Source organism: Buteo buteo, chromosome 20 (genome assembly GCF_964188355.1).
Source record: "Buteo buteo chromosome 20, bButBut1.hap1.1, whole genome shotgun sequence".
Taxonomy (NCBI): domain Eukaryota; kingdom Metazoa; phylum Chordata; class Aves; order Accipitriformes; family Accipitridae; genus Buteo; species Buteo buteo.
Genome location: NC_134190.1, coordinates 5,439,486 through 5,465,674, shown reverse-complemented (window position 1 = coordinate 5,465,674; position 26,189 = coordinate 5,439,486). Strand labels below are relative to the sequence as shown.

The following is a 26,189-nucleotide window of genomic DNA, read 5'->3' as shown; positions in this document are numbered from 1 at the left end:
AGCCACTTCCAGCTCTCCAAATAGAGTTTGCAGTTAGCTGGTTGACTAGTAAAGCAATCATTTGGTAGTAGTTTTCAAAACTCGTGTCATGTATACTTATACATTCTTTCAATGTGCAGGAACCATTTCATGCTCAATGTGGAAATTAATGAAAACTGTTATTGCGTATTTCACATTCACATACAGGAGGGGAGTCTCCAGTTTGGGGTGGTTTTTTTGTTTGTTTGTAGTCGTCCCCCCCCCCCCCCCCAGTGTGTAGTCATGATGCAGAGGGAAGAGTTTCAGTGTAAACTTCTTTTAAAAAGCCCTATAATTTTCATTTTATGCCTCTTTTTCACTGTGAGCACATGGCTTCCTATTTATTTTTCAACTTCAGACTTACTAGCAAATGCTTCCTCAAAGCCAGTGTAAAACTGGAGTCTTAAAAGAACTGGTGAGGTTGGGATCCATGTCCCTGAATTCAGTGACACCAATGTCAACAAATGCCAGGTTCTCAGCAGACTGGCTATGTGCTATAATGGAAGCATTTTTTCCACTGAATGTCTGGCAAATTTATCTGTTGAAGAGAAACACGTCTCATGATTGAAACTGTAGCCTCACAGCAGGCTGAGCAGGACTTCAGAATAAATCGAGCTGCTGAACACGCATTTATTTTTATGCTCTGTGTGATTAAGTTGCTCCTAAATAAAGCACACAGCAATTAATCTGACAGAAAGGAAACAATTTACAGTACCTTTTTCTAATAGTTACACATGTACGCAGCTACCCACGACAAATTGTCCCCTTGGAAGGACAGGTGACAGGGAAGAAGCAGACCTTGACCCTGACATCCTCTGCTTGAACTTTTCCTAACATGTACTGCAGACTTCAGCACAGAACCATTTCCCATCCATCTTGTTTGCTCTTCAGCTGCCACCTCATTGCTGTTTCAGCTGCAGAGAAGGCAGAGCCGGCAGCTGATGCTGTTTCTGCCGTTCGCTGGGGCAGGCGGGTGACACTGTGTGCCTCGCAGGTTGGTGAAGAATTGCTAGCAGTTTCTCTAAATTGATAGCAGGAACCAAGTAAGAGAGGGCTAGAGAATTTATAGTTTGAAGAAAAGAAACAAAGAGAGAGGAGTAGAATCTGTTACTGGTATTATTTTTTTCTTTTTTTCTCCCCCTCCCCACCATTGATCTAGTAAAGCTTATATTTTAGTGTCAGAAGAAAGGGCTCTTCTTTCTCTGATGTTTTTCCACTGACATGTGACCGTGGGCATTGCTTTCTATGTTTCACATGGCTAAACAATTTGGTTTAGAAAATGAAAATTGTGATTGTCCTAGCTGGATTAAAGCCCAGACTGAAACTTGCTTATTGTTTAGAAAATAGGAGAATCCGTTAAAGATTCCCTGCCAGAGAGCCATGGGGATGGTATATCCACAGTGTTTTGTCTAGGCTTGAGTTGGGTGCTCCAGGGAGAGCCGTTTGGCTTACCTGACTTTCCCACTGATGGAGGGATCGATGTTGAGGAATAGCCAAAAGAAGGTTTTTGTGACTACCAGCTCTCTTGGGCTCTCTATAAGACAGGGTTGTCTGGCCTGGAGTGAGCATGACTGGCATACAAATAATGATGCACAGCACTCCCTATATATGGATCTACTAGGATGACAACAGCCTGGAGTGGGGAAAAACAAAACTGGTTGAGGATGCCTGTTTCTAATATTTAACAGTCCCTGAAGTTTAATGCAGTAACCTATGGGAAGCAAAATGGTATTCCAGTTCCACTTCTGCTCCCCGTACATAATGGCAGGACTGCTTTTTTATAGTGCCAAAACTTGTTTGTTTATGCTAAACAATTTTTATGTAGGTGAAAATACAGAAAGTGTCTTATCTCCCCTGTTGGGTGTTTGCAACTTTAATTGTGCAAGAGGCTCTCAATGTTACATCTTTATACTTTATTACAACCCTTTCTTTCATGACACACCTTAATGTTTCCGTTTCTTCTGTAGTTTTGAAGTAAAATAATGTCTTTGACACCGCTGGGTGCCATTGCTTTGCAGCTTTGGTCAATACCAATTTTATGTCCCTGTGGTTAGTTAGCTTGTAGCTCTTTTCACATCTTCTTTTCCTGCTTTGGTGGCTGTTGCTTTCTGATCCCCTCTGTACTCTGCTTTGATCTAAGTTAGTTGCTGTCAGATATGTGCATAACAGTTTTAAGAACAATGGCAAGCTCGATTTTTCTACTTGCATTTCATCACATATGGCCCATTTGCTGGTCTCTGTGTTCTGATTAAGAGCAGTAGAAAAAAAATACCCCTAAAACTATTGAATATTACTAAATTAGTGGACCTCAAGATCTACTTTATGCTGCAATCTCCTCTGGCCACATAGTGTCCTAGTGATTGCATAGCATAGTAGTAAAATAAAACATATATTTTTCAGGTGGCCCATAAAGACACACTTCCTGGGAAAACATTTAGTATTTTTATTTGAAATAGAAATTTTAAACTTCTGTTCTTTCTTTGTTGTTGTTGGGTTTTTGTTGTTCTTTCTTTTCCTCAGCATTTCTCCCTCTTCCTCTGCTGTTCCTCTATTTTGAATTTGTTGATTCCTTTGTCTACAACCTGAGCCAGAGTAAGCACGGCTGGGCTGGAGCTCCAGCTGATGCGGAAAGACTTGTGTCAGAACACAGAGTGGGAAAGTCTCCTTTAGTAGGTTTTAATATTTTGTAGCTGCCAAGATGGGTGTAGTAGCAGAAATAACAACAAAAATTGCTCTGCTCATCCTGCTATTTCCCCAGCTCACTGTTCAGGTAGTGCTTTCTTCGCAGGACATCTGTAAAGCTGGATCTGAGCGGTGTCATCGTTCCCACCCTGTTCTCTACCTGCCCATCTACCCTACTTTTCCCCTTTGAGACTACCTTGCATTTTTAATCAATGTCAATTGTTTCCAGATTAAATGTGGCTGTGATGCTCAAGATAAACAAGCAGTTAAAGGTGAACCGTCTGTGTTTGAGCTTTCTGTATGGGTTTCACTGTCACAATCACTTGAAACAAGGACCATTGGATTCTTACCTGAAAAATAAGACTCTGGAAACAAACTTGGAAAGAACTGTGGTGAGAAACGGATCATCTGATGAATTAAATATCCAGTTGCTTGATGAATTAGAACCACAGTTGCACCAGGTAATGAATGGCATTTTCTATGTTGAGAGACTCATAAAGAGTTTTGCTTATCAGCCGGTCATTTGTGAAAGGAAACAAAGAACTAAGTCATATGGTCAGAACCCTCTTTAATAGTTTTACATCACTTCATGAATTACCATGTCTAGCCTTTGTGAAACATTTTATGTGTAAATGCCTTTGCTTTAGTGGCAGACAAATTCATATCTCATACTTTTTTTTTATGATACAACTCACAGGCCATGAAACGTGAAAAATTTACTTTGAAACAAGACTTCATATTCAATCCTAAGTTTGGTATGATGTGGGTTGTCATGCCAGCAGTATCTCAAACTCTATTTTAAAGGAAATATTATGTTATGTATTTATACAGCCCTTTCGTCTAATTTTGTGGCAGTGTTTGATGATATTCTCAGAACTCAGAGCTATCTTCACTTCCATCACAGGAGTGGCAAGTCTGAAATCCTAATATTTCCATTCATCTCTTCTGATGAACAGCCAGAGTCAGATACTGTTGCACTGACTTTAATAGCACATTTTTTCTGTAAAATACTTTTTACACGGAGTAATACTTTTGCAGTGCGGGTCACCAGTTCTTCAGCTTGTGTTGTCTGTGATTCTGGTACAAACAAAACTTCGGTTTGTAAGGGTAGCTTTTATGTATTTTTATATATTGGCCTAGCAAAACCATGGGGAAGTGGCATAAAATCTCTCTCTGCTATCTTCTGTGTGAGTAGTAGCCTATGTCTTTTTCCACTGCTTTTATACTGCACCCTGACCTTCTACAGATACTGTTGATGAGCGGTCTTTCATCTCTGCTGCACCTTGGAGTTTATATTTATCATCTCTGCACATAAACATATCCTGTTCCTTGCCATCCTTGAACACCCACCACAAACTTCCTCTGTCTTTGTCACTGCCAAGTTCCTTCAAACAACCACTAGCTATTTTAGACACTTATAAAACTTATTTTTGCACAACCTGACAGTGCTCCTGCTTGGTCTATTTCTCATTAAAATGTTCCCACAGGGTTGGTTTGATTTTTTTTTTTTTCTTTTTTTTTAAATTCTGATACTCGATGAAGCAAATCCTGCCTGTTCTTTTTGTTCTTCTCCCCCTGCTCCATTGACATGGCATGCAAGTGTGGTACTGCCTTGGTGTAGATGTGTCCCCCCAGTTCTCCAGAGGGATACTAGAGTTACGGACATAGAGTAGAATGGCAATGCGTAGGAAAAGCTAGGAGATGCCTGGTGCTACTACAGGTATATGAAAGTATTCAGACATCCAACAGACAAACCACAGAAGCACATCCTATCCTTCTATGTTGAGGAGCTGGTAGCTGTGATATGAAGACTTAATTCTATGTCCTATCCCCCACAGTCTGGAGGACACAGTTTTGGTAAAGGTCAGAAGGTAGAAAACTCATAATCTTACTCTGTGTTTATTGTTTGCTGTTGTGATCTACTTCTGTGGAGCATTTAGAACATCTGACATTATCACAGGACTCTTTCAGATGAATACCTATTTCCTTAGAAGGGCTGTCCAGTGCACTTCTGCATAAACTTCAGTATAGTTTAGATGAGTAGCTACATTCAACTGCACTGCTTAACCAAGATCTGAAGATAGGAAGAGTAACAGAGCACTTGGGTTTTCAGAAGTTTTGTCTGGGAGTGAGGGAGTTGATATAAGGTAGGATTTTTTTCTTTTAATTTGTCCATGCTTTTTTTTATATATACTACCTTAACGAGATGCCAGGTCCTTGCAGTGCTAGCATCACTAAAAGTTATCTGAGTGGCCCAAGTAGTTCACCTTTTTTCTTAGAAGCTATTTCATCTCATGTTTTACCACTCTCCTGAGTTTCCCAAATGTCATGTTATTCAGCTTTTTTCACACCCCTGGCCAACTCATCAGCACAGTCATTATCCAACCTCTTGAGCTGATCTACTTAACACCTCATTAAAAAAAATATGTTCAGCTCATCTCCTCTCACTGCTCTTCACTTGTCAACAAGTCCTGTTTTTTCCCCTTTTACATGTAGTCCTTTTGGTGCTTAATATTTGTCAATCATTAGTTTTTACCCTCTGGTGCAGTTTTCTCAGGCTGCTCTTACTAATCATCTCATCTATATTATATGCCACTGCCTTTTTAGCTTACAGTTTATATTTATATATGGAATTTTTGGTCTTGTTTATCCTTAAGCTTGAATGCTAAAACCAAGGCATTAATAGCATATTCAAATATATCCTCTGCCATTGTTTCTTAAAAAAAAAGTATATTTTATAAAAATGCTGCTATCGCTTTGTTGTAGTTGTTAGAAACTTTTTGGTTGAACTTTTCTGTAGAAATAGTTTTCTTACTTGGCTGGATGATTCAGTATTTCTTTAAAGAATCCATAATTATTTCTGAAGGAAACTTGTTAAAAGTAAGCTCACAAATAAAGCTACAGACTGGGTTTTTTTTGTTTTGGTGTTTTTTGGTTTTTTTTTGTTTTTTTTTTACTGTGAAGCAGTTAAAATCAGAAAGTTAGCAGACAATTTTTCCAATTTTTTCCTCAACAGAAAATAATTAGGATTCAATGATATGGAACATGCCATCCTTGTAATTTATTTTACATATGTAAGTAGCTTTTTTAGCTGTATCTGTGCTCTTTACTGCATTTCACTATGACTTTACTATACTATGCAAAGAGATGTGTAACCTGGACAGTTCTTGAAACTGATGATAAGTTAGTCTCGTGATGGAAGTAGGCACTTAATGATGTTTTTGGCCATTGGGGAATGATGGGCAAGTGAATAAAAAGTGACTTTAAAAATATTTAACAGTCACATGATTTCTTCTGTACCACAACTGTTTGATTTTTTTTTTCCCCTATACATAAAACAGTGACTGTAGTTTTGGGAAACCCCAGTGTGTGTTAACTACAGGTAAATGCTGACTTTGTGAAGCTGACCATTGTGTATTTGAGTAGCCAGAAAAATAGTGGTGATGTTTGTGCTGTCATGTGAACATAAGACCAATAAGTTTTCTGAGAAATTGGAATTTCTTGGTACCTGAAAATGTTCAGTGGGTATTGACAACAATTTATCTTACCACTAGCAGCTGGAAACCTGAAGATATTACTCCCCATCCCCCAAATATCAATGCTAGTTTTTGAAGATTACAAGCGAACAAAACTGAGCATCGTAGGGCTAGATAAGAAAAATCATAAAACCCCCAAAATATTTCAAAGCATTTTCAAAGAGATCCAGGGCTTCAGTAAGCTTGGTATTCTGGTGGTTTCTTTGGCTCCTCCAATACTTGGTATAGTGAAGTATTTTCATGCAGGCAGCTTGCTTTTCAAGGAGATACCTTAAATGTTTCTGCATTTAGTGCACTGAAATGTTAAAGCTGTGAGATTCTAAACAGACTGCAGTCCTGGATCAAACTGCTGAATTCTTAGGAAAAGTTTCCTGTGGAATCAGCTTAGCCGAGTTCAGTTATGACTGGAGTACAGTGTTCTCATGCTGATGTTGCTATGAACCTCAATTTTAAGTTCAGGTCTGTATTACCTCCATTAGCCTAAGCAAGACAAAGCTGCTTTCAAGTATACATAGGAATGAGAAATGAGGAGGAAGAAATACCATAGTACACTCTATACCCCTGCTACAACCTTTTCTTTTTTCTCTCTGAATTTTTGGCTAGAACTGAAAATCTGGTCTTCATTTTGAATACACTGCACAGAAAATCTAACTTCAAGGAAAGTGTTCTTTCATTATTTTCCATCTCATAGGCTGTTATCTGTACAGGTCCTGAGCAGAAAAACATCTAGTTAGGGAGGAAGTCCCCAGGCAGAGGGTGCTTGGAGGAAAAAAAAAAAAAAATCTCACCATAGTCAAACCAACATTGGAACCTGCTATGAAATCCGCACAATGCCTGAAAGCGGAATATGATAATTTGATTATGATAACATGAGTGTGCCTTTAAATAATTCCCTGTCATAGTTAAAAAGTGAAGAATAATGAAAAAGGTGAATGGGAATGATGGAGGACAATACTCTGACTACATCCATCACCTCTTAGCTGTACCTGTCTGTTTATGCACGCCATCAATGTTGTAACAGCAACTGTCTTCAGAGAAGCTGTGCCTAATGAATCCTTTAGGTTTACGATCTATGAAGGTAACTTTGTTTCTCTTTCTTGTTGTTTTTTTTTTTTTTTTTTTAAATGCGCTTAAGGTGGCTGATGACTCGACTCTTATGCTTAGGGGACTGTTAGCTGCACCAGCATAAATAGTTCATTACTATAACTATGCTGGGGCTATGAAAAAGAAGAGGAAAAAATATCAGCACAGCAAATGTCTTGAGGGCTGAATTATTTTTTGCTTCCCTGCCTTGCTCATGAGTGGGAGCTACAAAGTACTATATTGCTACCGTTGCCATCACCTCACTGAAATAGCTACCATTATTCATAGGAGGGCAGCTGAGGTCAATTCTATGCGCTTTGTGCAAGGATCCCTACTATTCATCCCTTACAGTCCTCTAGACTGTGAGCTGTAGCAAATGGATTAGGGAAACAGTCTATTCCATCTCCATAAGGTATAGATTTGAGTTTGAGTAGTCCTTGTGTTTCCCAGTGCAATCTTATGTATATCATGAGCAAGACTTTTGAGCAGCCTTAAAAGCATAAGATGAAACAGCTTTTTTTTTTTTTTCATCAGATTAAAAAAAAATAAATAAAAAAAGGAAGACCAAACATCTGCTTGATTGTGGAAAGCTTCAAACGCATTTGTAGATGACTAAAGCCTAAGGGCTTTCACTGAAATTGCAATGTAGTTTATTCTTAGCAATTAGATGGAAACTGGCCATGCTTCAAATATGACATAAAAATGAAATGTCCTCCACATCAAACTGACATCGCAGTCTTGGAATACCTGGTGGATTATGTGCAGTATTGTTCTCTTTTCTCTGTCTTTTCAGCCTCAATACTCTGATCAATAAATGCATACCTAGGCAGCCATGGTGACAAAGAATGATGTCTTTCCTTCAGATATTTGACGCTGAATAGAATGCATGAAACATCAACTAAATTTGTGCATCTTCCATTCAGTGGTGGGTACTCTTGAGCTCTGTCTTTCCTTAGCTTCAGCTTAATAAAGGATTTGCAGGGCAGATGCAGAGAATGCTTTGTACACCAAAGGGAATGTCCCTGAACTACAATTAATCTGTTTAGTTATGGAAAAGTTAGGGAGATCTTGGGCTCCTTAATTGAAAAGCTGTAATAACTTGATTTTACCATGTATAGAATCGAGGGTTTGCTGTGATCTTTTTTGATGGGGTCATCTGGAATACTTCATGAATGAAGTGAAACTATAAACAAGATGTGTTGGGTTTTGTTTTGGTTGGGTTTTTTTTGTTTGGTTTTTTTTTTTTTTCAGGACTGCAAAACATCTCATTCAGTCAACAAAGTGAAATGGCTGATAGAGAACATGCAAGCATATTTCGACGGTAACAACAAGGGAGAGAATTTCATAGTACTTACTAAAGCTTGCTGAACTGTTAGTTTTCCTAGAGCTGTTTTAAGTTCCACAGGGGCACTGCTTCTTTTGCTTTGGCCACATCTACTTGGCTTTTCAGCAGCAATGCACTATCCTGTATCCATTACACCTACCTACATTATGCTCTACCCTTGCATTGCATTAAAACCCATATGAAATATTCATTAGAAGAACGTGGAAAACAGACACAGGCACTTCTTAAAGCAAATGGAATTCTACTACCTCATCTGGAATATATGGTCATATTAATCCTTTACTCCTTCAGTTATGTCCCTGCATCTCACTGAATCTGAAGGTATAGGAGGATTACCCTTCACTTTTAAAATGTAATAAATAATTTGTCTTTGAAACAATTGATTATTAAATTTATTCTTAAAATGCATTTTTCCTAGGGAAAAAGAAGAAAAAGTCTTAGGCTGGAAATCCACACTATCCAGAGAGAGAATGTCCAAAAGGTGGATTAGCACTCTGACACTGTGAATATTTTAGAAAGGTGGAAGTATTACAGAGGGAACTATCAGAAGTTAAAATGCCAGGTATGGTTGCTCCTGTGTGATTTTGTTCATGTAAGAAGTTGTGATGTGTTACCTTTCAAAATGTAAGTCTTGTTTCCACTCTCTGTCTTGGTAGTGGAAACTTTCTTTTAAAAGTAAGTATCATTTACTCTTGAACTAAGCTCCCTCCACCTGGTTCTTTCACCGTGGAGGTAGTATAAGGGGCCTTGCAGCCTCTATATTATTTGACTAAGCACAATGTTAAGATCTTTCCTTTAGTGGCGATCCAGACCCGTGTATTCATTTGGTATTGCTGAGCAGCTGTACAGGTTCACCAGCGTGAGTCCGGGACCAGTATTCATTATTTTCAAGTCTGTCAATTTTATTCCTTGTCCTGTCTAATCTGCATTAGTGTCCCTGCAGCAACACCTCTAAGAGTTCAGGCTCTGGATTTAATGCAGGTGGAAGTGACTTGGTGTTGGCTGTTTCCATGGTGTACATATAATTTGTATTGTCCTTGGTATATAGGACAATTCAGATCAAATACTTCACCTGACTAGGTGTGCGGTGTTGTATTTAGTGGTAGAGCAGATGGCATTTCCCTTCCTGAGCTGTGCAGCAATTACTGTATACCTTTGCCTTTGAGAATTTTGTCACTTAAGGCTAAGACTTTCCCGTGCAGTGCTGGATGTACTTTAAGTCCCTCAGTAACTGGCTGGGTGTGCATGTGGCTAATTTGCTTTCGGCAGTGCAGTGGAAAACCATGTTTGTCATTTTCTTATAAAACCATGGACAAGTTCATGTAGCACGTTTCTTCTTGTCAAGTTATTTACAATATGTGAGTTAAATGATACCTTTTGCATTTCGAGAAAGAAATGCAGTAAGTGCTGCTCACACCAGGAGTAGTTGGGCTTATTAGAAATCTTCCCATAGTGAGGAAGAAGGATAACGTATACACTTGCTATTAGGAAGTATTAGTATGTTAAAAGAAGTAAATGCCGCTGTCCACTGAAGTATCCATTGAACTAATGGATAGATTTTTATCATTATCTTACTATTAGATTGCAAAACTGATGTTTAATGACACATAATTGTTTATTTGGTTGCATTAATAGACCTTATTCTTATATATAAGCAACATTCAACACAATGTATCACATTAACCTGTGATCACTGATACAAGAACTTGTCCACGTGTGGAAATCTACAAAATAGCTGCTCTGAAATAAATGCTGCAAAGAGGTGTTAAGATTTTCTTTTCTTTTTCCAGGGGTGTAAGTGTGGGTTGTATAAACCCTCTGTGCTGATATTCTTATTCCAGAAATAGGTGTTCACACAGGCACTTGTTCTAAAAGAAGACACTACTAATTCTACTTACTTCAATGGGCAGCAGGAGTCAGGTTATTGCTTCTTTCTTCATATATAGTTTTTAAAATCTTCCTTACTATCTGTGGTCACATATCAGCTCATTGCTTTGTTACAGAGCCTGGGAATTTATGTCATCTGTTAATTCAAATCTCGATTCAGAAAACAGGAAACACGAGGGTCACGCTAGTGGCTCTCAACAGCCATGTCATATACAGTCACATTAATGAATAGCTTTTGTACCACGAGAAAATTGAAGTACATGCACACGCACACACAGAGGTTGTACAGCATTCACTTGCACCTAGCAATGAATTATAAAATGTCCTGTCCCAGCAGTGATGTTACGGGATGGTTTTGGATGTTAAAATAAACTTCTGTGATTGTCTATTGGTTTATAGATAATTCTATAATACATGCTACTCTATTTGCTTTATGACCTGGTCCCTAGCAATATCTAATTAAATATTGTAAAATTACTAACTTGTCTCATGAAAATGGACAATTTTTGTCTCCCCCTGTGTCACAGCTTCTCGGGCTTACCACTGCAAATTGTACTGGATGCTTAGCATTCAACACTTAATTGAAATTGATAAAAAATCATTAGCTTCAACATGCAGTGTTACCATATTCATGGCCTGCTCTTCTGCCTCTGAGTCTTAACTTGGAGACAATGCCTGCTCCCTGAGTGCTTCATTCTTAGAAATGTGTCAGCCACAGTAGTAGATGCAAATCGCAAATTTGTTTTAACTCCAGGAATTTTACATGAGTGAGGTCATCAGATTTAACTTTAAAACACTAAGTGGTACTTTTATACATAAATCCTCTGCTAACAGAATCCCAGAGTAAAGCTGGAAAAGAGTCAACACTTCCATGTCTTACTGAGAGAAGTAGTTTGCTCAGTATTAAAGCTTGCTCAGTATTTAATTTTGCAGGTGACAGTAATAGTAGTAGTGTACAACGTTTGTTCCTCACTGACACGAGTATCATATGTTTTAATGATTGACTTGTTTCGGAAGATGTTTTCTCCATATGCAAGCTGGATAAAGCAATTTGCAAAGCAAAGTGAAGGAATCGTGATGTCCTTCCTATTGGTCAGTGGAAAGGTTTGACTCCTTCAGATCCTTCTGAAGGCTATAGAAATAGCTTTGGTGACCTCTCAGTTTACTTGTTTGTGACACAGAGAGCATGATAAATTTCCTGCTGGAACATGAAATCGTCTGGCAGAGACATCTACAGGAATGTAATTGCAAGATATGTTTATCAGTGCTTTCCCTGGGCTCCTGAGCTGCAAGTCTTTTACTTTTTCTTTCTTTTTAAAATAGAAATATCATTTTTCTGGTTGGAATAATAAATCCAGCTTTGACACTTCCTTATCTACACTACTGGTTTTAGTGCTCAGGCAGGTGATTTGCCTGGGGTACGAGCCCTAGATAATCTCGAAACACTTTTGTGTTTGATATCATGAACACTTCTGCATAGGATGTAGCTGATCTGCGTGCTGAAGGTTAAGTGATACTAAATTAAGTGGCCTGTAGAGCTGAATACCCTACTGAGTTTAATCCTATAGTTAATGACCTCCCCAACACAGAATCATGGAATGGTTTGGGTTGCAAAGAACCTTAAAGATCATCTAGTTCCAACCCCCCTGTTGTTGGCGGGGACACCTTCCACTAGACTGCATTGCTCCAAGCCCCATCCAACCTGGCCTTGGACATGCCAGGGATGGGGCAGCCACAACATCCTGGGGCAATTTGTTCCAGTGCCTCACTGCCCTCACAGTAAAGAATTTCTTCCTAATATATAATCTCAATCTACTCTTTTTCAGTTTAAAACTGTTACCCCCTTGTCCTATCACTGCACTCCCCGATAAAGAGTCCCTCCCCATCTTTCCTGTAGGCCCCCTTTAGGTACTGGAAGGCTGCTATAGGGTCTCCCTGGAGCCTTCTCTTCTCCAGGCTGAACAACCCCAACTCTCTCAGCCTGTCCTCATAGGGGAGGTTCTCCAGCCCTCTGATCATCTTCACGGCCCTCCTCTGGACCTGCTTGAGCAGGTCCATGTCCTTCTGATGTTGGGGGCCCCAGAGCTGAACGCAGTACTGCAGGTGGGATCTCACAAGAGTGGAGTAGAGGGGGACAATCACCTCCCTTGACTTTCTGGCCACGCTTCTTTTGATGCAGCCCAGGATACGGTTGACTTTCTGGGCTGTGAGTGCACGTTGCTGGCTCGTATTCAGTTTTTCATCCACTAATATCCCCAAGTCCTTCTCCTCAGGGCTGCTCTCAATCCACTCACCCCCCAGCCTGTATTTGTGCTTGGGATTGCCCCCACCCAGGTGCAGGACCTTGCACTTGGCCTTGTTGAACCTGATGAGGTTCGCACAGGCCCACCTCTCAAACCTGTCAAGGTCCCTCTGGACAGCATCCCCTCCCTCCAGTGTGTCGAGCACATCACACAGCTTGGTGTCATCAGCAAACTTGGTGAGGATGCACTCAATCCCACTGTCCACATCGCTGACAAAGATGTTAAACAGTGCCAGTCACAGTACCAACCCCTGAGGAACACCACTCGTCACTGGTCTTCACTCGGACATCGACCTGTTGACTGCAACTCGTTGAGTGCGACCATCCAGCCAATTCCTTATCCACCAAGTGGTCCATCTGTCAAAGCCATCTCTCTCCAATTTAGAGATGACGATGTTGTGCAGAACAGTATCAAAAAACTGTCCCTCAAAGAACCTTCCAAACCTGTGGAGAGAAAGCCTGATGAATACAGCAGGGGACAGACATATTGTGATAATGTTTATGTTGCTTTCTGAGTCTGGTGAGACCCTGTCTGAGGAGGTGGAAGCATAGAGGTTTGGGAAATCCAAGTACCTGGAAACAGCAATGCCTTGTTGTAGAGGGTGAACCTGTCCTGCTATAAGCTCGTACTTCAGCTAGCTCCTCATACCTTGGTTCTGATCGGGCTGGAGCTGTGGGCGACAAAATGCTACAACAAGTCTGAGACATTCAGCAGTGTAGCTTAAGTTATCCTCCCGGGCACCCTGCCTACCTCACTCCCTGCAGCTGGTCCTCCTTGCCTCAACCCACCCTCTTGTCCTCCTGGACAGGGACAGAGCAAGTGGCCTTGAGCCAGCGATGCCTTTCTCACGCTCTCTGCAATTACCTGATGCCAGGGGAATCCCGGCAGGTCTCAGCAGCTTTGTCCACGGAATGATCCTGAGCCTGATATTATTTTGTATAGCTAGAACTACTCATTATTCAAATTGTTATACTTTAAAAAAGTAAATAACCAAATCAGACAGGGAAAATGCTCTTAATTGCATGCATACAGGGCTCAGGGAGTAAGCAACACATGGGTGTTAATAAATGACACTGGAGAATCTTTTCATAAGATGTGATTCTTCTAGAAGCCTGGTACTCCCTAAGACATCTTGGGCCAGCAATTGCTGTCCAGAAGAAAGTTTATCGGTTTTGCTGATCTCATGAAAAACGATGAGGGTATGAACCTTAACATCTCATCTCCTCTGTGCAAAAAAAATCTTGTTTTACCTTAGAAGTAGATGCTTCTCGCAACAAATGGGACTATTGCAGTGTCTTACAATTGTAGGACATCAACTGATAAACTGACCCTAGGAAGGGCAGGCTTTCTATTAACTACTGAAACTCCAAACTTCAAAGGTACAGCACTGGGTATAGTTATGCTGAAGGGACCACAAATAATTTGTGAGCCAACGTACGCTGCTTGTGCTATCTGTAGGATGACTGAAAGCATTAAAGATACATGATCTTTTATCAAGGAGTTACAGCAGTAACAACATCAAGCTCCAGAATCAGCAAGCAGTAGTTTACAGGTTAGTGCTTTGAAATATTTATTTTGTCTGATTTTAAAATGTTTAGTCTGGAACATTTTAAATTATACTTTCCCACTGTATATATTTGGCTTGTGGAGCCTGTCTCTCTGACTCTGGACAAGTATGGACTAGGAGTTACTGTATTTTATTGTTTAGAAAACCAGTCTGTGGTTGAAGCCTAATGTAAAAAGCCAAGTGTCCTTTTGAGAATGCCAGGGTCAAAGTGCAAGGCCAAAAAAAGGGAAAATGAGATAATAGGAATCTTGTGAGATTTCTCTGGTGGGAATAGAGACCTCTGAAGCCCAAACACAGTGGAAATTTATAAAATAGTGCCCGAATGCATGTGCTAACAATAGTAAAGCTTCTGAAAAGTATCATGATTGAGTTCTAAATTGAATAAAATAGAATAATAAAATAGTAATCTCTTAATTGCTTAACTGACTTGGCCTCTGTTGTGACCAATGGGACTTTAAAAGTCACTTTTCAATATTTTAGTGAGGATTTGTTGTTTCAAAAAATGTGTCCCAATTCGCAAGGAGATTGAGGCAACAGGCATATAAGTTTATCTTAAAATCCCAAGCTGAGTCAAATAGCTGATTTAGGACAGAACTATTAACTCAGTTTGAATTCACATTTACAGGTTAACTGCTATCAAACGTTTGCTCTCACCTTCCTTTAATACTACACTTTGGCTACACTTTGACTCCCACCACCCATATTCCCTTCTGACAGGTTGTTGCTGGAGAGGAAGGAATTGGGATGCCTTATGGAAAGTGTTTCTGTTGTTGGCCAGTTTTGAAAACCTAGCAAAGAAACTAGATTGCAGAAATGTCCAGAACCAAGTTAAAATGAACATAGAAATGACACAGTAAAATACGTGGAAATTGAGCAATTACAGCTGACTGCTTTGATTAGGACTGGATGTATGGTTATATACATGAGGTATAAATATATACATTGATGTATATACTTGACAACCGGATAGTGAGTCATATGGGATGGGAATGAAATGTTTCAATATATGGGGACAGGTTCTTCATTCAATCACAGTTAAGTCAGTAGGAATGGGGGAAACTTCCTGATTAGGCATCATCAGCTGGAGAAAAAATAAGACAAGTTTTTCTGTGGCCCACTTTTCCCTTTCATACTTTCCTTAGCTGCTTGCTTTTCTCCAAACTTTTTTGCTGTCCTTTCTTTTCCTGTAAGAGCCAACTCTGTTTTCACTTATAAGCGAAAGGTACATCTGTTGGAGTGAGAGCAGAGATTGGCTCTGTTCTCAAGGGGTAAGTTATAGTTATGCCTCTAGTGGTATTTTCGCTTGCGGCAATAACAAGTGATGTGGCCAGTGTTCCACACAGAGGGGTTTTTTTAGCTGGATTTAAAAATCTTTTACTGTTTTTCTACTGAAGATCCTAATGCAAACTCTCCAGGGTACATCACAATAAAACTTACACTGATGGCAGACCTGCTTTAGTTCAAACTGTGTCCAGCTACAACCAGTTCTCATGCATATTTGTTTTTCAAAATTAAGATGGCCTTCACCAGTATTTTTGGTACTCTTGAGACATGATGACATTTAATCATGAAAAAAGCTTTAGACACAGCATGGGAAAGTGCTTTATTTTCTCTCACCATTTCCCTTCAATTATGATATAAGTGAAACCAGATAGAATGCAAAATAAAATCCACTCGACTGAAATATTTGCAGCCTTCATATACACACATTCTCCCACATTCTGGTAAAAGCCTCTTTCTCTCTATTCTCTCCCAAATTTAACACGACCTTTAGAGCTAATCATATCTCTGAAAGCTTTTCTTTATTATTTCTTTGCGGGCAAATAGATAAGTAACTGCATTATTTAAAACAACTTAAAATGCTCATTAGGGAGTGTCTAGTCTGACAAAGAAGGGAATGAGTGGATACTGTGCTCGAACTGGAAAAACATATCTATGGTTTGGTGATCAGTTTCTGACAGTCTGTCTGGACTAAGAGATGCAGTAAAAGTTTGGGTTGTACCCCCGCAGTAGTGCTTTTGCAGTTTCCCAGCGTAGGGAACCTGCCATGTTCCCTGTTGTGTCCGTGCAGAGAGTCCCAGGTCACACCAGGAGTGCTTGGCCAGAAGACCTGGATATCCTTCACGTTCGCAGCTGAAAGAAAAGAGAAACAGGTTGCATGGGAATGCTTCAGGGCCTCTCTCTAAAGAAAACAAGGCCCTGATTAAAGAAATCACTCAGGGCTGTGTATTTACACAATCCACTAACCATGGCAGTAAATGGAGCTTATTCATGAATTTAAAGATGGGATATTCTTTCTGAAGAAGCTTAGTGCCCCAAAACAGGCTCTCTTGACTTGCAGTTGGGGTCCTGGCTAGCTGTAGCCCCATAAATCCACCAGTGCAACTGTGATCAAGGCTTACCATGTTGTTTAAGTATACAAATACATATTTAGTTATAAACAAGTTAGGACATTGTAACGAATGTGGCTAAAAGCTGTACTATGGAGAAGAATGAAGGTTTCTGATATGTGTGTTCTTTTCCCCCAGCTTCCACGTCTGAACTACATTAGGAAGTCTTAAAATAGATGGGGAAACATGGACCCACATTTTATTGCCTACAATGTATATGGATAAGAGATTTGGGTTTTTTTTATAGATCAGAAATGCCATTATGTATTTATGTATTTTATTAGTGAAAGAACAAGCTGGCAGGAGGTGTATTTGTGACAAGAGGACTGTATTTCTTTTATAATGGGGATACTTTGGCTTCTCTCATCAAGTATTGTGCAACCTCTTCGAGGTATATAGTTATCCACTACAGAACTGAACCCTTTTGTGTTGTTTCTTCCTAGCTACATACTTCGTCTGATGTACTACTTGTTTTTTTCCTGATACAAAACATTTTTAGTTGCACCAGATCAGACTGGGGATAGTTTTTAATGGAAACACAGCAGACAGAATGGGGATATTAACTGTGGGGATAAATGTTATCATGACAACAGGACTCTTTGTAGCCATAAGAAAGAAACTAAGACCTGCCCATAAAGTAGGTGAGCAGTATAGGACCTGTGAAGGAAAACTGAATATTGGGGTAGACACATGGAAGGCACTGAGATGCTCAAGAGTCGTAAATAGATTAGGCTACATAGAATGGTGCGACTAATGTGGTTAGTTGAGTTAGTTAGCTGACCTAAGTTCATTGCACCAAGACGGGTGACTGTCTGAGGGCAGAAGCTGAAGAGCTCACTGGAAAAAGCAGGAGTAGCAGCATCAGAAAGAGAAATGTCAGATAGTCTTTAGTCTTCAGCATTTTGGCGAGTCATGCTGGAGAGAAGGTAATTGGTGGTAGCTGTGCTTTATTTAGTTACTTAGATACTGTATGGAAACCACCACTTGTTTGTATTAAGAACATGTTGTTTAAGTGGGATTAAGAATTTAAAAGAAAGCTGCCTGGGCAGCCAGCCAAACAGGAGATATCCATTTATAGTTTAGCAATGATGAGCCAACATCGGGAATTACTAGGCCAAGTTCCTCCACGATGTAAACTAATATAAGCAAGCCTGAGGCCCTGGTGCATGAAACGAGGCTATGTTTCCCCAAAATGTAACAGACACAAAAAAAGCTCCTTGTTGTCAGCTTGTAGAGGTTCAGTATTAGCATAAGAAGTAAGTGAATTCTGGCTGGATAGACATTTGCTTGCTGAAAACGAGGTTCATACCAGGAAGGAAAGCTGCCAAGGAGATTGTTTTGTGGTGCTTAGAAAATGAGAACTTGCTAAAAACATGAAGCTCTGCACTGTGAGAAAAGGCAGGGAAATATCCCCTGCTCTCCCATGTTACTGAGCTCAACAGGGAAGGGACTTGATTTTGAACATTTGTTACTTTTTTTAAAATCATGAATCAGCTGGATGTCACTGGATGAAGCTATGCATTACGAAAAATACCTACAACAGAAAAAGTTTTAACATAGAAAAATGTAAATAACTCTTTCCCTCCATTCTCCTCACAGTTGATTCCCAGACTTAAATATTTAAATAGCTTCACTAACTTATTTTATATGAAGGCATTTGCTTCACATGTTGCCTCATCCAAAATTAGCTTTAGCTTTTTGCCCACTGATTCCCCAGTATCCTTTTCTCAAGCAAATGAATGTAATAAAAAAGCCATGCAATATTGTTTTTCTCACCATATAAATACAATATGATATCATAACACACTCAACAAATATGATGGTTCCTTTCTCGGCTCTGAGTTTACTATATTATCCTGAACTAATTAATTTTCTGAAAGCTTGAAAGCTCTGCTGTGGATTGCCTAAAATTGTGTAAATGGTCCCAGACACTGGCTGCCAACTGTCTGGTGTTCCTACCAGTGGGAAGATGATTTAAGTGCATAAAGTTCTGGACTGCTCTCACTTTAAAGGAGTTTCAAAGACCTCTGTGGTCTCTGGGGACAGAGTTGCATCCTTGTGACTTGATACACCAGCTGAAGAAAAATTGATATAGCATGGAAATGTATTGTCAAGGGCTTATCCATTATTTACTGTTGATCGATGCTGAAAGTTGAAGTTTGAAAGTTGAGGTCAGCAGTTCTTTGTCTCAGATATTTAACAGAAAACAATCAGAAGAGTTGGAGCTGGGAGGACAAGGGGTCCATTTGATGAAACACCAATTGATCACCCGAAGACTTCTCCCTTTGGGAGTGGCTGTGTGACAGAAGTTTGATTCATCATCTGTCCTGTACAGACAGGGAGTAGTGAATGCTTTGTTGTTGTGTTCACCTTTATTTGATTAAGCACTGGGGACTGTTAGGTCATATGGAAGGAGCAGACAGGAGTGTAAACAATTGAGAAGATGCATGGCAGCGTGGCAACTCTCTCTCAGATGCGCCTGAATATTTAGCTCTAAATCTGATTACATAGGATTTAATGCAATATCATGAGCTGAATAATCCCTGTGTGTGAAAGACAGGGTACTCTCTGTATTGTGGGGAATGCGCTGGCAGGAAAAGCAACAGGTGACTTACCATTCTCTGAATGAATCCCAGCTTCCATAATAGCCTCATGCACTGGGAATGTTGTGTTTTGCAGTTTGCTGACCTACTTTCCATAAATTACTTAACTTCTTGAAATGTAAAGTGGTTCTGTCAGGACAAGTGAAAGAACTGAGCCCAGAATGTCTAATGCCATGAAAAAAAGGGCATCTGTGATTACGGTGTGCTTGTAATGCAAGTCTTTGGGAAATGAAGCGTGTGCAAAACTTGAGCTAGATCGTGGAGAACATGTATTTCAAGAGCAGACAGGAGTCATGAACCTATTTGGCAGTGCCTTTTGGAGAGAGTGAGAGATGGTAACTGCTAGGAAACACATGCGGCTGGGTAGCTACTAGGTACCTGAGAGCTCTGCTGGCTCGCTGGAGCGTTGTCCTGCTGTGCGCAGCACGCACTTCGTTTGCCAGCTGCTGGAGTAATAGCAAGAAACACTCAATGAGGCAGCAAAGCAAAAATCTGGCAAAAATGCTAGGAACAGTGTAGTTTTCTATTTTCCACGGTCTTGATGATATCTTAAGTCTAAAGGTTAATTAAATGGCTGGAATTATAGGAGCGAAGGGAAACCTTTAATGGCATTTTTTACAATTGCATTCTGCGCAACAGAGACTGTGTATTTTTTAAACTTTTGTATTAGAGATTTGAGCATCAGTAGGAATTCTGCAGTGTCTGAAGGCACACTGTTATGTTTAAAGAAGATCCATTTGAGGTGAGATAGTTCTTTTTCAGATAACTTGCCTTAGAATATAGGAAATGTGGCTGAAAATTTGGCATTTTAAGCCATTTTCCGTTTGATTGCTGTCTTCAATCCCACAAGGATATTGGTGTAAAAATGCATGAGATTCTGGGTGCTTCTTAGGCCAATCTGGCCCTGCACATGAAATCATAAACAAAATGGTACTCTGAATACTATAATAACCTATACTCTTGTGCTTGCTAATTTTTGCAAAATTATGCCCTTGAGAAAGAGTGAAGTTAATCGTATTTAGTTTAAGGGACAACAGAAATTCATGGCTGCTACTGGAATTATTAATGATGTCTAATTAATGTACCCATTAAAAGTTTGCAAGATTAATCTAACAAGTAAATTGTAACCAAGTTTAAATTGGAATTTTCTCTAAAATTGGTTTTCCAGACTTTTAGGAAGGATTTTAAACAGAAGTGCTGTAGTTAATAAGAAATCCCAGGCAGCATTATTTATATGAAGTAGCAGGCCGAGGGATTGGTAACAGGATACTAAATCTTTTTTCTTTACCTTACCACTGTGACTGTAATCCTTAGTGATTTTAATGAATAATTCTTACAATCTGTTGACTGTTTGCTAAAATACATTAAATTACTAGGTCCTGGATTTGTTCAGCTGGGCAGCTGGCCACGCTGCAGAAAGAGCTGATGTTATCTGACACGGATCGCTCATGGAAGGAATGCCAGCCTCCCCAGAAGGTCGCGGAGGAGAGAGCGAGGATTGAAGGGAAGGAGAACAAAGAAGATCACCAAGATTGTGCCCGAGCTACTCAATAAAAACCAAAGCCACGTGGCATTGACTGGGTTGTATGCGCCCTGTTTGGGGATAACTCCCTGTAGAGTTACGTAGCATTTTGTTTTGTCTCTCTTTTGGGCATCATAGGGTGCCCTCCTGGCCTCATGACATCACTAGTATTTTTCTGTGTCATTTTCTTCTGTTCAAAGATTCTGAAAAAACTGGGAGGGCTTTGCTGCTGCCAGTTACCAAAATGTTTCTGTAGCATGAAATTGAAAGTATGTGTTACATGTATGGACGTGGCTTGTGGGCACACAGGAGTGTTTCGGGGAGCAACACCCATAAAGACTTGGGATACCCTGTTCACGAATACATATGGTAATCCAGACATCAAGATTCTTTGTAGAGTGAACAGCGAGTCTGTTTTGTGTCTAGGCCTGGCATGAAGGAGAGGCTGCTTAAAGCCAGAAAGAAACACTGAGGATAGAGGTGGGGTTTTTTTCAGATTTAGACATTTTCTTGGAGGGGGGGGTGGTGCTGAGCCAGGCATGTTGATGGGATTTTCAGATTGAAAGAGCTTTTTGGACTGAATTACTCAATTTACTTCTTTGAGTATGAACCCCTGATTCACTTTTTTTCCTCCAACTACTGAGTAGTTAGTTTCACCTGACTGATAAAAATGAGAATTACAAATTAAAATGCTCTTTTGTACATAAAGACAGCACAAGACTAATTTGTGAGGTTCCAGGCATGTGAAGGAGATGGGTTGCAAGACTTGCAGCTTGGCCAGAACGGCTTGTGGGCACGCACAAAGTGATGTGATTTACTCTGGTGGCTACAGCGCAAAAGCCTGAAGCCTCTCAAGTGTTCAGCTGGACTACCAAGGGAATGCTTATTTGTGCTTAAGTACCAAATTGGGTTTATGTTGGGTTTTTTTGGCAAATGTAAATTTTGTGTACGTGGCCCCATGTGATGTGTTTACAGTTGCACAGAGTGTCTGTCACAGAGACCTGAATGCCTTCCTAGAGGCGTAATTACTGGGCTGTATCTGATTAATCTCTAAACCCACCGAAATCATGTGAATCTCTTTTTGTGTTAGACAATTTTGTGTTAGACAATTACAAGCAACTAAGTCACTGTGGTTTAAGCAGTTATTGCACCTTCTGCTGAATGTTATTAATTCTTAAGTGAAAAAGCTGGTACAACGGGCACATTCAGAGTCTAAGGAAAGGAGCTCGCGACATGTCATTGCAGCATTTTTACTTGTCGTTGGTTTGGACTGGCAATGCAGGCCCACATCGCAGCTGAAAGAGTGGTAACATGCAGTTGTCAGCAGGAACAATTTCTTCACATGCTGTAGCTCAGCTGCTTGAAATGGTCTTTACAATACATGAAGGTGAAGTTAGAAACATTTAAAGTTATCTTGCCAAAATTACCACATTACAAAATTTCAGAAAACTTCTCAATTTGTAGATGTACAAATGGGTGAAATAAAATACAATGAAATCCTATGAAGATACTCATATTTTTTATAAGACTATTTTATTAGCTAGGTGCTGGCAAGGTGTAATAGGTTAGAAGTGGACCTTTTTGTAAATGCAGAATTCCCCAGGTATTTAGGGAAGATTACCACGACTTCTAACGACCTATATTTTCTCTTACTCAGGTCACCACTAACACAGGCATTTTGTTTCAAGCAGTGCACCCTCCATGTCACATGTTGGTAAAATTGGATGTAGGGCTGCATTTACAAAATTCCAGCTTTTCAGCTATTATGTTACGCTGTAACAGTATCTGGGACAGAAAGTGATTCATGCTTAGGGAAATAGTCTTTTTTTACCTACATGTCTCCAAATTTCCCTGGAAAATCTGGAAAGAATTTGCTTTGAGCATGTACAGTTCTCCTTCAACACTGTATTTTTAAATCTCTGTGTACCTAGAGACCTCTGTTATATCATCATTATTAATGATGATACTACTGAATGGGTTTTTTAGAATTAGTTAAAAAACAAGAGGAATTAGAAAGGAAGGAAAAAAAAAACCTCTGCAGAGAGACATTCTTTGTGTAGTATAATTCTGTAATTTAAAACTATTGGCCAAATTTTGTTTTACAGTGATTGAAAACTGGACTATATCCATGGATTTTGGAAATAATTTTTTTGTAAAATCTTAAGTCAGTGGTCATTAATCTCAATCTAAAGACTTCAGTGTGAATTATTTGGAGGCATTGCAAAAATTGATGTGTTGCACCTGTTTTTCTTTTCATTGTTTTAGTATAACTTATTTAATACTAATTTAAAGGTGGGAGATGGAAGGTAAAAGGTAGGGGGTATTAGAGATTTTCAGAAGTTGTTGGCTGATTTTTTTTTAACAGCAGCTGCCTCAGTGAATATAAAACACTCTGTGATCTATATTGTACCTGAACATCGATTACATCATGTCAAATTGGGTTTATTTTATTAGGGAAGATGACAAAAGTAAGTAACTATGTTCTTCTCATATAAACCCTAATCAAACATTTCCTCGTAATTGCAATGTATCTGACACAGGTCTAAGTGGAAGGAAAGATAATAATTTGCATATTTTAATCTGGAGGTTAGGGACCCCTGTCAGAGTAACAGCCTGGTCCGGGTCAGCCAGGAGAAATAGAGAGGAGAAAAATAATTGAAAAAGCAGTTCACAACAAAATGAAATTTATCTCATTGTCACTTAAGGTTGTCTTCATGTCTGTCTGTAAGAGAGAGGTCAGCCTGGAAGTGAAGGAGGGAAGGGAACAAATACATCTCACTAAGGACCAAAAGACAATTTTCTTTTCCTTAGTAACAGGAGAAATTGTAATATATATTTATGAAGAGGACTAGGGAAGAGCCCACATGGCACATACCCATTACAAAACACCAGGTGTCCTTTTACTAGCAGCGCTGCAGACAGCAGGTATATCTAAAGGTTGTCCTCAAAGACAAGCTCTGTGCTGAGCGTGAGGAGTACTTAATGAAATAACTCACTACAACATATTGATTTTGAAGGCAAGAGGGCAGGAAAGGATTTTCAGCAAAATTAAGATTTCTCAGTTGAAACAGCTGCAGTGGTGGGGCTCATAGAAGCTCTTTGTCAGGATCAAGGGCAAGCTGTAAGTTTTTTCCTTTCCTGAGCTTACTAGGATGTCAAATGTAAAACTGCAATGTGAACTTTTGTGCCCGGACCAGCTATAAATTCCACCGTCCCACAATATTGCTGAGGGGACAGTAACCTCTCGGAAGACCTCCGCATTAAGTGTGGTTACTGCGCGTACATGTGTGTGTTTAAAGTCTTCTCAGTACCTTGTGTTTTCAGTGGAGTTTTGCATTAACCAGACCATGGCAACAGCAAGAGATGAGGGCAGGGGAATGTTAGTTTAAACTGAGTAGGTTTTAGTGAAGATTATTATCTTGGCCCATCACCTCTCACAGGAAACAGAACTCCTGTTTTCTGCACGAACAGGTCGTGGAGGCAGCCTCTGAGTGTTGCAGGATCCTGCCTCTGAAAAAGATTGGAGTGATAAGCCTCTCTTCAGAAAGGATTTGCTTCCCCTCTTGACACCCCTGCTAGTCATAGAAGCAGAGTGTCTTTGCTTGCGTAGCCTATTTCTGTGGAAGTGCAGGCCATTCAAGGGACACCCCCCCCCCCCCTTCTGCTAGACCCTCATTTAGGTCTTTTCATGAGCAATGAGGCAGAGCAAAAATTAGCAAATGTATCAGTGTGTGGTCTTCTAATCACAAAGGCTCCTGAATTATTATAAAATGCACTATGTTTTAGGGTCTCCACTCATTCTTGTACTCACAGAAGGACTTTCTGACCGTATTGTACCACTGATTGGTTTGAAAAGATGGAGTGGATCCTCAAAAGTTGTGTGTCTAAACAGCAGTATTAGCAGGGCAAGCAGTTTCTGCCTTCCTTTCCACATTAACTAATGAAATCACTTTACATCAGCACAGAAGATTGAAAGACAAACTCTTGACTGAATATGCTGAACTGGGAAAATATTCTGGAAAAAGGCAGGAAGGCAGGCCTTGAATTCCATAGAACAGCAATGTGGAAGTGTTGTTATTTTGGAAAATTTTCTTTTGGACATGTAATTGCACAAAAATGTCTGGTGAAAAGAGAGCATGGCAGCTGAGCGTCCAGCTCTCCTGTGAGATGTATTTCATTGTATATATGAGTCACTTCTGGGAAGCAGAACTCCATTTGCCTCAAAAAAGGGTGCTGTTAGAGTAAAAGGAACAATAATACGTTCTGTGGCAGAACGAGACAGGTGAGATCAGGGTGCCATTGTGTCAACCATGGCAGAATTACAGAGCATTGGGTCTGGCCCCAAATGCCTATGACTGAAATATGATTGATTACACACTAAGTTAGCAGTGTATCTTTAACAGTTTAACCTATCTGTATGTACAAGCAGCTGACTATTTTTACTCTTCCTTTCCTTCCCCTGGTAAAGGGGGGAAGTTTTATTCTCACGGTCTTCACCCATACCCAATTAATGCCCTTCGAGAGATCAGAAGTCGGTGGCAAAGCAGGAACTGTAGCCTTGGTCTCCAAGGGATAGTGCCTTACCTTCCTCTGTGTGTATGTGCCCATTTACAGCTTAGGATTGGAGCAAAACTGATAGGATTCATCCCTGGACAACATGAACTGATCAAACGAGCTGAAAAGCAGGATCCTAGTCAGCAGAAACGGCATGAGGATGCACATAGTGCGCTCTGTTTTGCTCTTGCAGTAACATAAATCAGTATCGAGAAGAGAATTGTATTGCTGATGAAGTTATCGCCTTCCCTTTTCCCTCTCCCCCAAACCCTTGCTCCATTTTGTCCCGCCACAGATAAATAGGGGACTGGCTCACAGGATTAGCAATGGAATGCTCAGTTTAGGCAGGCTGCTCTGTTTCAGTTTTACTTAGTGGAACTGGAAGATGTTGTTTTCTGCTGTCTTGTTCATCAGCCTGTTGCAAAACGAGTTTGCATCATTCTCAGTGCACAGAGTTCCACGTTGCAAAGATCATCCCTGGTAAGTGCTGGGGTAGATTATGTGCACCCATGAATCACCAAACGTCTCCCGTATGTATCTAATATCTTCCTGTCTTGCTAAGCTGCACTTGTGTTTAGTTCCATTTCAGGACAAGTCTGTACTAGGTCCGAATAGTTATATCAGTATGTTATGATGGCAAATGCCTTCACGTTTGCAGTGCTTTTACACAGGCAAAGCTGCAGCACTGCCAAGACTTAT

At 40.0% G+C, this 26,189-nt stretch overlaps 1 long non-coding RNA gene across 2 annotated transcripts in view; it reads left to right on the top strand.

Moving 5' to 3' along the window:
• The window catches only part of LOC142042346 (uncharacterized), a 35,731-nt gene extending 14,019 nt beyond the window's left edge, over positions 1-21,712 (top strand). Inside the window, exons 4-7 of one of the 2 annotated variants that reach the window (XR_012653713.1) lie at positions 2,930-3,161; positions 8,113-8,244; positions 9,083-9,226; positions 20,791-21,712. This is a non-coding gene — a long non-coding RNA (uncharacterized LOC142042346). Of the gene's footprint in view, positions 1-2,929; positions 3,162-8,112; positions 8,986-9,082; positions 9,227-20,790 lie in introns of both variants that reach the window. The other variant, XR_012653714.1, reaches the window with a different exon arrangement.
• The last annotated feature ends 4,477 nt before the right edge of the window (positions 21,713-26,189 follow it).